This window comes from Pseudochaenichthys georgianus, chromosome 20 (assembly GCF_902827115.2).
Source record: "Pseudochaenichthys georgianus chromosome 20, fPseGeo1.2, whole genome shotgun sequence".
Taxonomy (NCBI): Eukaryota; Metazoa; Chordata; class Actinopteri; order Perciformes; family Channichthyidae; genus Pseudochaenichthys; species Pseudochaenichthys georgianus.
In genome coordinates this window covers 12011816-12028815 of record NC_047522.1, presented here as the reverse complement: position 1 = coordinate 12028815, position 17000 = coordinate 12011816, and the positions used below count along the sequence as shown (strand labels likewise).

The 17000-nt window shown below is 41.8% G+C and overlaps 1 protein-coding gene across 1 annotated transcript in view; it reads right to left on the bottom strand.

The window, feature by feature from the left end:
- LOC117466050 (E3 ubiquitin-protein ligase HECW1-like) overlaps positions 1-17000 on the bottom strand; it is a 181245-nt gene that overhangs the window by 42624 nt on the left and 121621 nt on the right. The gene's annotated exons all lie outside the window — the stretch shown is intronic.

Sequence of the window (17000 nt, the reverse complement as noted above, 5' to 3'; positions counted from 1 at the left end):
ATTCTTTGATATGGTTTAGCCTGTCTCAGGCTACAACATGGTTAAGTTTATGAATATTATTAAGGAATACAAATCCGTCTTTGCAATGTTTACCAGCCTCCTTAGGCTTTTCAATCACAATCGTTCAACTGTAATAAAAACAATATTGTTAACATGAAAATATGATTTTATGTTCGTTGTTTAGAGTTATTCTAAGGCTTTACTCTGTATGAGATAGAGCACACTGTTGATATGTCAAATCTGCCTGTTTTACACACTTTGACCAACAGGGGGTTTGTGTTCAAATGAAGCCCATGATGAAGCCTCATGAGATGAACCCTTTTGCGAACCAATTGGCTGGAAAGCTTCAAAGCTTCATAAGGCTTCATCTCGCCATCACTAGTTAAGAGCATTCCATGGAATATAACAAAAAGTGTTTCTGAAATAAATTACATACCCCACCTTTAATAAAAACTTAAGCCAACAAAAAATAAACAAAATAACAAAACCTGACATGAGTGAAAAGCGATCCATTCAGAGCTGAGGTTTGGCTCGACCATTCGGGAAACAAACAAGACGAACTGACACAGGACAGGGGAGAGACAGGACTATTAAAACATGAGGTGAGTGGGAACAGGTGGAAACAATCAGGAGCGGGGCAGACACTGATGAAGGCTGGAAAAACACACAAGGGGAGGAAGAAACAAAATAAAGGTAAATACAAAATAAAACAGGAAATGACAGACAAAATACATAAACATAACTAACACATTTGACAAGACACAACAAACCACGCACTATTGGAGTGCCATCAGATTGCAGAAAAACCTCATAAAGACAAGTTGGATTTTATAAGGAAATCTGGACTATGTTTTGGATGCCGAGCTAAAGGATACGTGAGTAAAGACTGCAAAAAGAGAATGACATGCCAAACATGTTCAGAAAGACACCCAAACATGCTACACATTCACAAAAAAGACAATGTTTCCAAGCATTCATGTGCAAAAAGCCGAGAAGAGGCCAGGTCAGACAAAACAGTAGTTTCAAATGCACTGGTGAGCTTAAACCAGGAGATGGGCCGGAGATACATTTGTTCTTGCTATTCTTCCGGTCTGCATCAAAGCAAAGAAAGGAAGCAAGCTTGTGGAAACCTATGCCTTTGTGGACCCTGGGAGCCCAGCAACATTTTGCACAGACTCTTTAGCAAGGCAGCTAAACCTGCAGGGAAAAGGAGGGCAACTTGTCCTAACAACAATGAACTCAACCAAACAAGTGAAAAGTTCTCTGCTAAGAGATTTGGAGGTCTGTGGAATCAAAGAAGATTAGCTATTAGCTTAAAAAACGTTTTCACACAAAAGAGCTTCCCAGTAACAAAGGATCATATTCCTTTTCAGAAAGACAGGGAAAAATGGCCACACCTTCAGAAAGTAGAGCTATCGAGCATCGCTGCTGAGATAGGACTCCTAATTGGAAATTTCGTGTATGAAGCTTTTGAGCCATGGAAAGTAATTCACAGTCAGAACAAAGGCCTTGTGCATTGTGCCTTTATGATGGGAAAGGGTTGTTCCACTAAAGCAAACTACCATCCCACGTATGGAGTTAACTGCTGCAGTACTAGCTGTACACATGGACAGACTGCTCAGAAAGGAGCTCCAGTTAGAACTACAATAATCAGTGTTTTGGATCGACATCACTGCAGTCAATAACATAACAAATGAGTCCCTACGTCTAAAGACCTTCGTGGCTAATAGGGTCGCTAATTATAACAACCCTATGAAGAAACAAAGGTGGAGCAATGGCAGTACATCAACACCACAGAAAATCCAGCTGACTGTGCCTCTCATGGTATTACAGCAGAGCAGTTTGTGGCCATACAGAGTTGGATGGAAGGACCAGCGATCCTAAAAAACACAGATTACAAATGGTCTGAAAAACAGGACAGTGTGAAACTCTCTGAGGAGGATAATGAGGTGTGAACAACTGTCTTTGTGCACCATACAGATGTTGTTGAAGGCATGGACGCATTGGACAAGCTAATGCGGTACTATTCAAGCTGGCATCGTCTGAAAAGAGCCATCGCATGGATTCTCAAACTAAGAAAAGGTCTCCTGATTCTAAGTAAAAGACGTCAAGAATTGGAGGTCCGTACTCACAAAGACGACGAAGACTCAAATAGGCAAAGGGCCAAAAAGAAAAAAGAGATAAACAAATCAGAGATGGAAATCATCTGCTACTCTCAACATCGCAGGTTCCTGGCAGAGATCTCTGCTCTAAAAAAGGAAAAAACACTAGTCAAAGGTAACGGTCCAATCCGTAGACTAGACCCAGTGCTGCAGGATGGTGTTCTGAGAGTTGGAGGTCGACTCAGTAAATCTGCGATGTTTCTGTGTATCCCGGACTGTTAGCTGTGGGATTACGTCTATTTTACCTGCCTCGTGAGTTCCATTACGTCATGGTGACGTCATTCACTCCTCAGATCACAACCTCGTCTTCCTGGCACCTAAATATGTCCCTCTGGTTCAGAGGCAGCCTGTAGGACTGTGAGGAAGTGGACTCCGGAGGCCAATGAGGCTCTACAGGACTGCTTTGAGACCACGGACTGGGATGTGCTTTGTGTGCCACATGGAGAGGACATCAACAACATGACCGACTGCATCACAGACTACATTGACTTATGTGAGCATACAACATTGCCGGCAACAACTGTCAACTGCTTCCCAAAGAATAAACTCTGGATTGCAAGTGACCTGAAAGCACTTTTAAATAAGAAAAAGGAAGCTTTCAAGTCTGGGGACACATCACTGCTGAGGAGTATCCAGCACGACCTGAGGGACAAGCTGAGGATAAGCAGGAATGCATACAGGAAGAAGCTGGAGGCCAAGCTCCAGCAGAACAATCAGCCAGGATGTCTGGACTGGAATGAAGGCCATCACAGGGTTCAAGGGGAGAGAGAAACGAGCTGAACACCTTCTTCAATAGGTTTAGCTCTCCGCCCTCAGCTGTCTCCTCCACTTCACAGCTCACCTCCACCACTCAGCCTGGCTTCAGCATCCCCCCACTGCTCCCTATGCCTTTGACCCCCCCCTCCTCTATCCCCCCTGTCGAGCACCCTGGACTCTACCACCACACCTTTGATGTGCCTCCCTTCCACTGAGACATCAAGCCCCCTCCCCTGCCTCACCGTGAGTACAGGTCTACAAAACTCCACCAAGGGAAGGCTGCAGGCCCTGACGGTATTAGCCCCGGGGTTCCGAGGAGCTGTGCCAGCCAGCTGTGGAAGAAGAATAAGGCGGTTTTTGTGACCTGGTTGACGTGAGGGAGGAAAGTGAGAGCAGGGTCGAGGATGATACCAAGGTTACGGTGAGGGTTTGACAATGAAGCCGTCAATGTTTAGCGAGAAGTCCTGGGTGGAGCGGGTTATTGAGTTTGGGCCAATAATGATTATTTCAGATTTGTCACAGTTTAGTTTCTGAAAGTTGATTTGCATCCATGTTTTGACATCAGTGACGTCAGTGAGTTGGGAGTGAAGGAGTGGTGAAGTGTGGGAGAACTTGGGGAGGTTGAAGACCAGTCTAGCTGCAGCATTCTGAATTAGCTGTAGCGGCCTGATGGCATTTGCAGGTAGACCAGCAAGGAGGGAGTTGTAGTAGTCGCGAGATTACCAGAGGCTGGACCAAGACCTGTGTTGCCTTCTGGTTACATCATTGGGTATGTTAGGGAATAATGTCTGTTTGATGTGATAGTGGTACATCTCTTGCTTGCACGACGTCATCCTGCTACTGGAGTTGTACATCCTCCAGTCTCTGCCCGTTGCATGGCTACCCAACACGAGCCCACCTGTGTTTCTCGTCCCTTTGTGGTCAGACTCGCCAAGTTCTGGTTGGACTTCCCACACTTTGACAATACTTGTGGGTAACATCCCACTTAAAAATACTGTATCGATTATTATAGTTATTTTTTGTTCTGATTGACTCCAATGTGGTTTGTTTCACTAGTTTATTCTTCAATGTTATAATTGGCTTCCTAATGTAGGGAATGAGACACCGGAAGATAAGCTAAGCTGTTAAGCTTTGAGCCATAACACTCAGTCATGGTTTGTATTTTGGGTGTAACTCCAAGTATGGTCACATTAACCTGTTAAGCCCCAAAGACCCCTTCTGCGTTTTTTTTGTTTTTTTTTCCACGACACTGTGTCTCAGGGCTTCTTAATATTAACTATGAATGTGTCATACACTCCTAACGGGAAGAAACTCAGCTAACTGATGATATGAACCATTTTTACCGAAACAAAACACAAGTCTCACAAGAAGGGTCTAAAGCACTTAGCACAGAACTCTATCTATACCGATCGATATACTTAGATCTACACAACAATCTTAGCTAACATCCTGAGATTCCACAGATTATAGAATTATAAGTATCATCACTGAGTGATTAGAACTTGTGACACCTTTAGCTGTTATTCTGATCAAAAGTTGTGTTCAGCGGCATTAAAACGAAAGAAAAACGCGGCTGAAGGTTAATCCAATGTGTCTGTCACTTTAAAAAAATGATTGATAATCCATAATTCAATTTGTATGCAAAAATCGGAGAACAAATATTAGTTGCTAATGGTTGCCACCAGAGGTTAGCGCAGCTTCCGGTTTTTGATACGCGTCACTCTCACTCCTTATTTGATAATGTGTGTGTGTGTATGTGGAACTTTACCTCGATTCCATTGGCTCTAGCGGTTAAAAAAAGATGTCAATCATCAAAATCGACCAAGAGATAGGTCAAATCCACCCAAATGACCCCAGAAGTGGTTTTGTTTTGCTAAATCTCTCTAAAAAGGTCAAATTTCACTTGTGTTGCATCAATCTTGATACAGGGTACTTATTATATGTTATAGTTTGGATTCCTAAAGCTTTTAGTCTACCATCCCATCATTCAAGGGTGGTTTTCACTGTAAGTAATGTGTTTGTTTTGTTCAATCTGAATTTACTTTAAAATAAAAAAAATCTATATTGATTCTGACTCTTCTACATCCAACTCACAGGTTGAGAAAAAAGATTATTAATTTGAAGTGTAGTTATGGTCATTTGTTCTGGGAATGTCATTTTTGAGCCTGAGACCTGGAAAACAGGCTCGGGGCTTAACAGGTTAAGGTTTATGGCATGTGTTTTTTTAGTTTTTTTTTCCAGTGTTATTTTTATTATTTGTTTTGCTTTTTTTCTGCTTGATAATAATTTGCTGCATCTTACCAGCTCATGTGAATACCACCCTATAGTTACCTCAGATCATTCCCCTGTATCCGTTGACATCCACTTCCCTCTTAGTGTATCTCCCTGTACATTATGGCCGTTCAGCTCTCACTTGCTGTCGTGTATCGAATGTAATGATTTTGTGGCTTTGCAGCTTCGACTCTATATTGAATTTAATGACACGCCCAACGTTAGCAGTGGTACTTTGTGGAAGGCTCTTAAGGCCTACGTTCAGAGGCAAGTCATTGCATATGTTTCACAACTAAGAAAGGTGGAAAAGGCTCGGCTTTTGGAAATTGCAGATGAACTTCCAAACGAAACAACACTTTTTTGAACAGGAGGACAAGGCTAGGAGGCTCCTAGCTCAGCAGGCTCGTGTAGTCAGCTCTTCAAGATTAATTCCAAAAGTGAAGTCGATTGAGGGCAGTTTAGTCTCCGACCCGATTGAAATGAATAGATCCTTCTTTGAAAACCACAATAGCCTGTACACATCGAAATGCCCTACAATTGACACAACAAACCCCAACCCTCTTGACTCATTAGCTTACCTCTAGATGTATTGCCTGAATTAAGCTTTTGTATACCGCCCCCTCCGCATCTGTACACAGTAATGGCGTTCAATCGTCTCCTTTCCCTCTCCAAAGGGGGACACGATAAGGATGCCCACTTTCCCCCCTGTTGTTCAACCAAGCCATCGAGCCTCTAATTATCTGGTTCAAATGCCATGATGGGTTTGAGGGCATCTCTCGTCACGGCCACGTCTATAAACTTTCGCTTTATGCTGACGACCTCCTCCTATACATTTTCAACCTGGTGTCCTCCCTTCCTCCTATATTGTCAATCCTTGACCAATTTGGTTATTTGTTAGGGTATAAACAAAACCTCCAAAAGAGCAAATTATTAATTGTAGCAATACATCTTTTTTTCACCAGTCTCGACAGAGAAGTTAATGCGTTAATCTGGAATGACAAGCCTGCTTGTCTAAAAATATCAGTCAGTCAGAAGGTGGTCTATCACTCGCACTCCAAACGTATGCTACCACTACTGGGCCGGTAATATTAATAGTCTCCTCCACTAGGCTTGCTGCAAGACTCCTGCCCACCCTGGGTTCATACTGAGACTTCCTTCTCCTCTGGTTCCTAACACTCTGTTATTTGATCTCAGCTTCCCACGGTAACCAGCGAAATCTCAGACAACCCAGTGGTCACTAGTACTTTTAAGATCTGGCTCCAATTCAGAAAACAACTTGACCTACACAGGGCTTGAACTCACACACTGATTTTAAATAATCACTTGTTCTCTCCACCCTGCCCTGACCCTCCTTCCGCATTTGGGAAACCAACAGTCTTATTATACTGTCAATCTATCAACCCTGTATAGGTTTATGTGCCGGCAAAACCTGACAATCTCACAAAACTATTGGTACAGTCACTGAACCTACAATATGGGCACATTGATTAAGAATAATTATAAATCATCTAAATATTCTCGTTGGTCCAAATTATACAGTTTTTTGTTTCTGTTTTTGTAATACTTCCTAGCAGCATTATATTATTACGTATCAGATTAATCAACAGTATTGTACAGGTTAGAGGCTACATCCAATAACATAATACATAATATTACCCACACAAAACCAGAAAGTGAAATATATATTACAAACGATTATCAACCTGCTGTGTTTCATCATTTGCTGTATAGTAATCCAAGATGCTGCTCGAAAAATGAAGGCAAAGGCAGAAGACTGAATTAGTTGTCACAAGTGTATATTTAAGGAAAGAGAAATATATGGACAGAGTGACTATTTATGGTTACCCAGGCTTTCCAGCTGAGCCTCGTCCTCCTCCCGCTCCTTCTCTCAGTACGACAGGGAGACAGCAGTCCCAGCTGGAGACACATGCCGTCCATCACACCCATACAAATCAAGGGCTTTGTCCTCTCTGTCTAAAGTGAAAAACAGGCAAAGCAGAGAAATCTCCCTCCACTGCTTTCCTGTCCGTCTATCTCCTCTATAATTTTCTTCTCCTTTTTTTGCTTTTGTTGTCTGAGCCTCAAGCAGTTTGGTCTTCTGCATTCCCCCCGCTATACGTCCAAAAACCTCAATGACTTACCTGGGGTGGACTCGATTCTCCTATCTCTATCTCCCACCTTCCCTGCCTGTGGCGGTTATTGTTATTCATTTGTCCTAGTACATATGAGGAGTTTTTTTCCAAAACGCTATACATCCATTTTAATAGTTTTCAGGAAAATGAAAGGTTTTACCTGGACCCACACATTTTGTTAATATTAAATGTATCCTGTTAAAATGGTTTGTTGGCTCAGTCTGAACATAGTAGATTAAATCAAAGTTTTTTATTTTTATTTTTCCAAAACGCTATAAATCCATACATTTTTTTCAAAACGCTATAAATCCATACATTTTTTTTAATTGATGGTTTATGTCTTTTTTTTTTTACACACACACACACACACACACACACACACACACACACACACACACACACACACACACACACACACACACACACTTTGTATGAGAGTTGAATTGAGGCGTATATTTGTAATGTTCAGAGGTTGTTGTGTTTAATATTCATGAGAATATTTGTCATTGTTCAAATGATAATAAACAAACATATAAAGCATATTTGTCCACTCATATGTTGATAAGAGTATTAAAAACTTGAAAAATATCCCTCGAGAACAGATAAAAAATGTGCGATTAATTTGCGATTAATCACGATTAACTATGGACAATCATGCGATTAATCGCGATTAAATATTTTAATCGACTGACAGCCCTAAATCGATGTTAATCCATGTGTGTGGTTGTGGAATTAATGGACGTGCCATTGTGCGATTGCGCAACGCAATAATTTACAAACTCTTCAACCTAATTATATTTAAAAATATTTTAGAAGGCCTCACGAAATACTTTAATGTAAATTTAAATTTAAATGTGAAGGGATGTGTGTAATGTGGTGATTATTATTCACCCGCAGATCTATGGGTTTGGGGTATTGTTGCGCACAGATATTATAGTTAACCGGACTTCCTGTTGATGTGAAATCCGAAAACATTTAAAAAAAATAAAATAATACTTTATTCCGAGCACATAACGGCATTGTAATACACGGTTTGGCTGCATTAAATATTACATATCTGCCGTAGTTCGCTATTTATAGAGCCCTGGTGAGAAAACTTCTAGACAAACAGGAATAACTGCCGCCGAAACAGAATATGTGACGTGGATCATAAATATATCAGCAATCAAACAAAATCTTCAATTTCTCTTCACACAATACGTCTTCTTGCAGTATCAATACTAATTCGGCTGACTTTTATATTTGATCCAATCGGTATATTGGTATATGTACACCATAACGGTGCACAGCTGATAGAAAGGGACACCTGGTGGTTAAAGCACGTTATTGAAATGTATTATTTTTATTATTAGATATTAATAGGAGTCCCTGTTCACTTCTGCCCCCATTCTCATCCAGCCGGACTCAAGCAAGCAGTTTGTTGTTGAGGTAGATGCATCTGACATCCCAGGGCCTAGTGCTTGGCTTTCGGCATGAAAATTCAGGAAACTCCCCTGAGTATTTTATTACATATCTCAACTTTAGAGAGGAGTTGGGGGACAAACGACACATCAAATCACATCTCCACATCAAACCAAAGCTAACTAGAATACTCTTGTCTGCCTAGCATGCAGGGAAATTGGCGTGCTCTGTCACCATAAGAGCAAGAGTGAAAGTGGCTTAATGGAAGGCTTTGTCCCGTTTTAAGCCGTAACGTTTGACATTCGGAGCAGCAGAGGGATGAATCTGCATGTACTCTTCGAGGCGATTCCAACGACACCAAGTGCAAAGCTGTCGGACCTTCCTTTGTGCCGTCTAGAGTACTGAGAGCCATGAAAACATGACCTTTAACCTTAGTTTGAGACTTGGTTGAAGGTCACAGCGGCCCCAAATTTTGCAAGCGGGTTCCACACAAGTTAAGCAACACACTCTTTTTTTCAATTTTCTCTCCCTCCCTCACCAAAGGGTGTCCAATCCTTAGCTCTAAACAGGATTTTGTGAGAGTTTGACATTAGATTGAAAAAAAATGTCTGGGTGGGTTACGGTTCCCATATTTCAGATACCTTATCTGGGCCCTATTTAGAGGCCCCTGGTGAAAAAATTATCTTTCCAGCCCTTTCCAAAGTCAGGTTATTAAAAATTAAAGATTATTCAACAAAACATTTCAATAACGTGCTTTTAATAGGTGTCCCCTATTTACCAATTTGATCAAATATATAAGTCAGCCGAATTAGTGTTGATACTGAAAGGAGACGTATTGTGTGAAAATAAATGGAATATGTTGTTTAATTGCTGATATATTTATATTTATTTTATTCTGCTGAGAAAGTTGAAGATCACGTGACATACACGCCAGACAAAACGTCATTTCTGGGTATTTGTCCACTGGTTTGCCTGTTAACCGTAGGTGTCACGTTTGAAGGGACGAAACGGAACGTCATCGCTCGAACGGCTAATCATATCGCGCTTTGAGGAACCCAAAGCCTCCTAACAGAGATACCTCGATCCTTTCGAAAATTCGCACGGAGGCAACAGTCAAGGTGAACATCTGTGAGTATCTCCAAAGCGGTTACCATCGGTAAACAGCAAGTAAGTACTGCCCATAATGTGGATTAGTGGTGGATATTATGTGCTTTCGATTGCGAACGCCAGTGGAGTAGTGTCATGTTGGTTTGTACATGGTTGCGAATAGATAGCTAGCGTTAGCTAGTAACATTAGCTTGATAGCAGCCATGTCCACCTTCAAGCAGGTGGCCTTAACGTTAGCCTAGCTAGTGCTAGCCAGCGCCGTATGGCTATGGTAGATGGCTCTGGTGCTAGCCAGCCAACTGTTGCTGACTGTTCCATTTGTTGGCAGAAGGCTTATGCTGTATTCGAATGAAAGAGCGAACAATGAATACTTTTAACAGGTAAGACTGGCATAATTGCCATTGGTATAAGCTAGTTAGCTTAGCATTGCTGCTAAGTTTGTATTCTGACGCCATTGACTTACTAGTAGGTTAGCTGATGTTAGCTAGCTAATGAATGTTTCTTGTGCTTGGTGGTTTCATGACATGGTCTAATCAAATTAGGCCTAATCTAAATCGGTGTCAAAGTTGGTAACGTTAGTTGCTCTTACAATGTTCTTAATGAATTCGTCACAGGCCCTATTGCACATTGGTGTCACCACGTGTCATCACTAGGGCTGCAACAAACGACTAATTTGATAATCGATTAATCTATCGATTAATGAAACGATTAATCGATTATTCGGATCGTTAAGGTTTTAACTGTACTACTCAGGGTTCGTACGGGTGCTTGAAATCCTTGAAAATGCTTGAAATTTGACGTGGTGTTTTCAAGGTTGGAAAAGTGCTTGAATTTTGGAAATGGTGCTTGAAATTGAGAAAGTGCTTGAAAATGTAAATGCTTTACTTTTACAATAAATTGCTGTCTGACTGAATAGTTCGCTTTTTAGATTAAAAGAAAATAATTGCTTCGCTTCTACATAAAACAGCTCCGCTGCGGCCTTCCCGCGCTATGCGCGCGACCTGCAAGTGTTTGTTTTACGTCACGTGTGACCTGGGCATTCTGATGAGAGATAGATGACTGTGCCAGGAGGTTGCAGTTTCAACGAGCGTTGGCTAGCAGAAGACAAATACAAGCCATGGCTAAGACGAGGGTCAAGCCCATGAGTAGTGTAACCCAGGTTCAATCCTAGCAGGCTTCCGTAGCTCAGTATAAATGGCAGCCAGGTCACTTCCGTATCCTTCACTGGTCTGTTGTGATGCTGGTTGCTACGTTGATGCTACATACTACACACAGGGATTCCTCCACGATTCCTAAACAGATTAACGTTTTGGTGACAATTGCTGCAATCAGCGGTGAGTCTTGTATTGGTAGAATGTATTTAAAATGTGTAATGTTATGTAATGTGCCCGCTAGCTTAGCGGTTAGCATTTTCAATAGGAAATCTACATTGAGATAGCTCTCGTTAGCTGCTAAGCTAGCGGCTAGCATGCTAATAGTATTGCTAGTAGAAATATCTTATGCATGGGTCTTCACTGATCCCAATTACTTTAAGTGTAACCTTGTGGGCTTTTGGCTATCAGCCCTGAGGTATTGCTTTGTTGTTTACTGGCTGAATGTAAATAGATTAATGTTTTGTATAGAAATGGATATAGAAATGTTGTACAACCAGAAATGTATTTATTTTATTTAAGAGATTTATTAAACCAGGAATGTATTTATGAGATGTATTATACAAGAGATGTATTTATTTTATTTAGGAGATTTATTTGTATTTAAATGCGCAAAGGGAAGATACTAATTATTCCTTGTGACCTTTTACAGGTCAGGTTTTTTGTTTGGATATATTTGCTTTTGCCAGGTGCTTGCCGCACCTGATGACCTTTCCTGGACCTTGATGGCGAGCTAAGATTCTAAACCTATCCTCCCTGCCACATGGTGAAGTAGGATTAAACGGAAATGAATTAACTTTACCCCGGAAGCTTTTCTTTTGTTGTCTTTTGCCTTTACTGGGCCCCTGAAAAATAATCATGTGAATTTGAATGAACTTGTTATCTAGAATACAACTATTTTGTAACGCATACCTGGTTTCAGTTGTATTTTTCACACACATTCAGCTCCATAGTTGTTCCTAGTTCTTCTGAATATCACTCATTTAATTACAGCTGATACACTTGCTACATAGTGGCGAGCTAGCCAGGAGCTGAATAAGTGTGAAGCCATTGTATGGTTGGGGTTTAAGTCATTTCTGTTATCTTGTTGCACTTAAATGTCAAATGGATTTCCTTGAGTCTTTAGATGTAGATGTATCATCCTCTGTGATCATTAGCGGTCTTACTGATACAAAAACAGATGAGGAAATTGTTGAATGTTTAAAGAAATACGGTTCTATTAAGAAAATAGTTCCAGTTGATGATCCCGATAGCGAATATCACAAAAATCTGATCGTTGAATATAATCTTAGATCCGCATTAGCAGCATTAGATCCCCTACTGCCGTATTACCATCCTTCACGAGAGGTGGCAGACGTCACATATTGTGTCAAAGCATTAGCTTTAGAATACACAGCCAACATTGGCAGCAGCTGCACGACACAATATCTCAATGATCTAAGACAACTAGCAAAACATAGTGGAAAACCCTTTGAGGAAGTGTTAAAGGACATGATGAGTCAAATTGGTGAGGAACTCGAAGAGAACTTTGAAGAGGACCCATCCGTTAAGATCCAACTTCCAACACCTCCAACAAACCCTATTCACCTACCTAATAGAAAAACGTTCTCTCTTTCAGGAACTGAATTAAATCCTCCTGAAATTCAAAGAGTTGTGGTTGAACACATAGTGAGAAAGGAAGACATAAGCTCACATTCACTCTCTCCGCTTCGACTTCGTACCTTCTCTGGGAAATTCCCTAAACCCAGTAATGAAGCAGATTATGAAACTTGGCGCTCTCAAATTGAACTACTGAGTGCTGATCCTAGTCTGTCTGCCTTGCACGTCACCAGACGAGTTCTTGAGAGCTTGTTGTCTCCTGCAGCTGATGTGGTCAAAGGTCTGCGTCCTGATGCCTTACCCACCATCTACTTACAGGTTCTTGACTCAGCCTTTGCCACTGTCCAAGATGGAGAGGAGCTCTTTGCTCAATTCTTGAACACACTACAAGACCCTGGTGAAAGGCCGTCTGCTTACCTTCAGCGATTGCAGCTTACCTTGAATTCTGTCGTCAAAAGAGGAGGCATTTTGACAAGTGAAATAGAAAAGCATCTCATTAAACAATTCTGCCGTGGATGCTGGGATAACACAGTCATAACAAACTTACAACTTGAACAGAAAAAAGACAATCCTCCTTCCTTTTCAGAGCTTTTGCTCTTGTTACGCACAGAAGAAGACAGACAACTATCCAAGAAGAGCCGCATGAAAAAACATATCAGTTCGTCCAGACAACGAGTACAAGTGAGTTCACAAAGCACTTGCGCTTGTGACTCAAATCCAAAGCATGACTTCAAGGCAATCGAGGATCTCAGAACGCAGATGAATAAACTGCAGAGCCAGCTCACAACTTTGATTTCTCAGGCACAATCAAGACCTGAACCAAGTGGTTTCAATACCAGACCTGTGAGAACTGCCATGACACAACACTCAAACAAGCCTAAACCTTGGTACTGCTTTAGGTGTGGAGAAGATGGTCACGTTGCTACATCATGTAGTAATACACCCAATCCAAATCTGGTCATGGCAAAACGTAAGCAGTTGCAACAAAAGCAACAGATGTGGGACGGAAAGAACACATCTTCCAATCCATCAAACTAACTGCAGCCCTTGAGGAAGGACAGACGAGGGCTGCAGCGGATGAATGTCCTGTAAACTGGTCTCCTCCATATCCATACCAGTTACCAAAAGGACTTGTTGGCACTAAGAGCACAGCACAAGTGAGCATAAAAGAAACACAATTGAATTGTCTGTTGGACACAGGTTCACAGGTGACTACAGTTCCCCATTCTTTCTACTGCAAGCATCTATCCGATCAAGAAATCAAACCTTTAATGGATATTCTTGAAGTTGAAGGAGCCAATGGTCAAACTGTGCCATACATGGGCTACATTGAGCTTGACCTTACTTTTCCTGTTGACTTTGTTGGTGAACCAGTTGAAGTGCACACTCTTGCCTTGGTGGTGCCTGATGTTAAAGATTCTCTCTCGTTTGTGCTTGTTGGAACTAACACATTGGATGTCCTGTACGAAAAATACTTGGATCACAACGTGCCAGAAAATCCTCGTCTTCCTTATGGATACCGAGCTGTGTTGAAAATCCTGGAACTAAGGCACAAGCATTCAAGAAATGGTTATCATGGCATTATCCGAATGCATGGACAGAACCCACAAACTATTCCAGCAGGAGGAACTGTTGTCCTGGAAGGAGTTGTCGCTTCACAGTTTTTGCAGTCGGAGAAATCTGTCCTTGTTGAGCATCCGTCTTCTTTCTCTTTGCCTGGCGGCTTGATGGTTAAATCCTGTCTAGTTGACCTTCCCAGACATCAGCCATGCCAGTTGCCAGTAGTCATTATGAATGAATCCGATCACGATATTTCCATCCCTGCGAGATCTGTGGTTGCAGAAGTAAGTGCTGTTCAGACAATCTTAAAGCAGCACAGCGTTTCTGAGCCAATTCAAGCCTCTTCATCAGGCGTTGGACTCTCAAAACTTCAGAGTTTCGACTTTGGTGACTCCCCACTCTCACCTGAATGGAAAAATCGCATTACGGAAAAGCTCAATAGCATCCCACAAGTCTTTGCAAAACATGATCTTGATTTTGGTAGAACTGATAAAGTTACTCATCACATCAAACTTTCAGAAGAAACCTCATTCAAGCACAGAGCAAGACCAATCCATCCTCAAGACATCGACGCTGTACGGAAACATCTTCAGGAACTCCTTGAATCAGGAGTAATCCGTGAATCTGAATCTTCCTTCTCATCACCCATTGTGGTGGTAAGAAAAAAGAACGGCAGTGTTCGACTCTGTATTGATTACAGAAAACTAAATCTACAAACAATAAAAGATGCTTATGCTCTGCCAAAGCTTGAAGACAAATTCACAGCACTCTCCGGTTCTAAGTGGTTCTCAGTACTTGATCTGAAAAGTGGATATTATCAAATCGAAATGGACGAAGCAGATAAATCGAAAACTGCCTTTGTATGTCCCTTGGGATTTTGGGAGTTTAATCGCATGCCCCAAGGAGTTACAAATGCACCGAGCACTTTCCAGCGCCTCATGGAGAAATGTATGGGAGACATGAACTTGAAAGAGGTCCTCGTCTTCATCGATGACATCATTGTGTTTTCCCCAACATTAGAGGAGCATGAAGCCAGGCTGATGAAAGTGTTGAATCGGCTAAAAGAGTTTGGTCTGAAACTGTCCCTTGAAAAGTGTATGTTCTTTCAAACATCCGTCCGCTACTTGGGACATATTGTTTCCAGTAATGGCGTAGAAACTGACCCAGAAAAAGTCGCAACACTCACAACCTGGCCAGTACCCAAAAACTTAAGAGAACTTCGATCATTTCTTGGCTTTGCTGGGTACTATAGAAGATTTGTAAAAGACTACTCTGCAATCGTCAAACCCCTCCACGATCTCACGTCTGGGTATCCACCATCACAGAAGAAATTAAAACTAACGTTGCGTGCAGAAAAATACCTGAATCCGAAAGAGCCTTTTCATGGCCGTTGGACATCTGTATGTCAACATGCCTTTTAAACAGTTATCCATAAACTCACTACTGCCCCTATCCTTGCTTTTGCTGATCCTCAAAAGCCTTACATCCTTCATACTGACGCCAGCTCCACTGGCCTTGGAGCTGTGTTATATCAAGAGCAAGAAGGAGTTAAGAGAGTAATTGCCTATGCCAGCAGAGGACTTTCCCGTAGTGAATCCAATTATCCAGCTCACAAACTCGAATTCCTTGCCCTCAAGTGGTCCGTAACAGAAAAACTCAATGACTATCTGTATGGCAATCCTTTCACATTCTAACATCAGCCAAACTGGATGCAACCAGTTACAGATGGCTTGCAGCACTCTCCACCTTTTCTTTTAAAATCCTATATCGTGCTGGGAAACAAAGCGCAGATGCCGATGGACTTTCCCGCAGACCACAGGGTGGTCTCATTGATGACCAGAAATCAATGAAGGAGAGGGAAAGAATTTGGAAATTCGCACAACAGCATCTGTTTGATCCTGCTTTGATCCCCATTGAGCAATCCACTATACAAGCCATTTGTGATAGACAGTTCATTTACAGTTCAAACGACAGCAAACATACTATCGCTCTTGTGCAGTCCATGTCCACTTCAACTGATGTACTACCGGACAGTTTTGTAAATGACAGTCAGTTTGAGTCCTCATTCACTCCTCAGCTTACTGAGACTGAGATAGCAGAAACACAAAGAGCAGACCAAACCATCAGGCATATCATCTCTCAATTGGAACATGGAGAAACAGTACCACCTACTTTGCGGGATGAACTCCCTGAGTTGCCCCTTCTCCTCCGAGAACTGAATCGTTTGGAGCTCCGGAACAACATTCTTGTTAGGAGGAGGCAAATAGGAACTCAAAGCTCTCATCAGATTGTCTTGCCACCTGAATTCCGTCACCAAGTCCTGACCAGTCTACACGACAACATGGGTCACATGGGAATAGAAAGAACTCTAGACTTGGTTCGTGCCAGATTTTATTGGCCAAGAATGTCCACTGATGTCTACAACAAGATAAAAACGTGTGAGAGGTGTGTAAAAAGAAAGGCTTTGCCTGAAAAAGCTGCACCTCTTGTAAACATTAGAACCACAAGACCTCTTGAACTTGTCTGCATGGATTATCTGTCGTTAGAACCGGACAGAAGTGGTACTAAGGACATTCTTGTCATCACAGATCACTTTACCAAGTATGCCATTGCTATTCCCACACCCAACCAGAAGGCTAGGACAGTGGCCAAATGTCTATGGGAAAACTTTTTCATTCACTACGGAATTCCAGACAAACTACACAGCGATCAGGGACCGGACTTTGAGTCCAGGACAATAAAGGAACTATGCCAAATCACAGGAATTCATAAAATAAGGACTACACCATACCACCCAAGAGGAAACCCGGTTGAGCGTTTCAGTCGCACACTCTTGAGTATGCTTGGAACCTTGAAAGAGT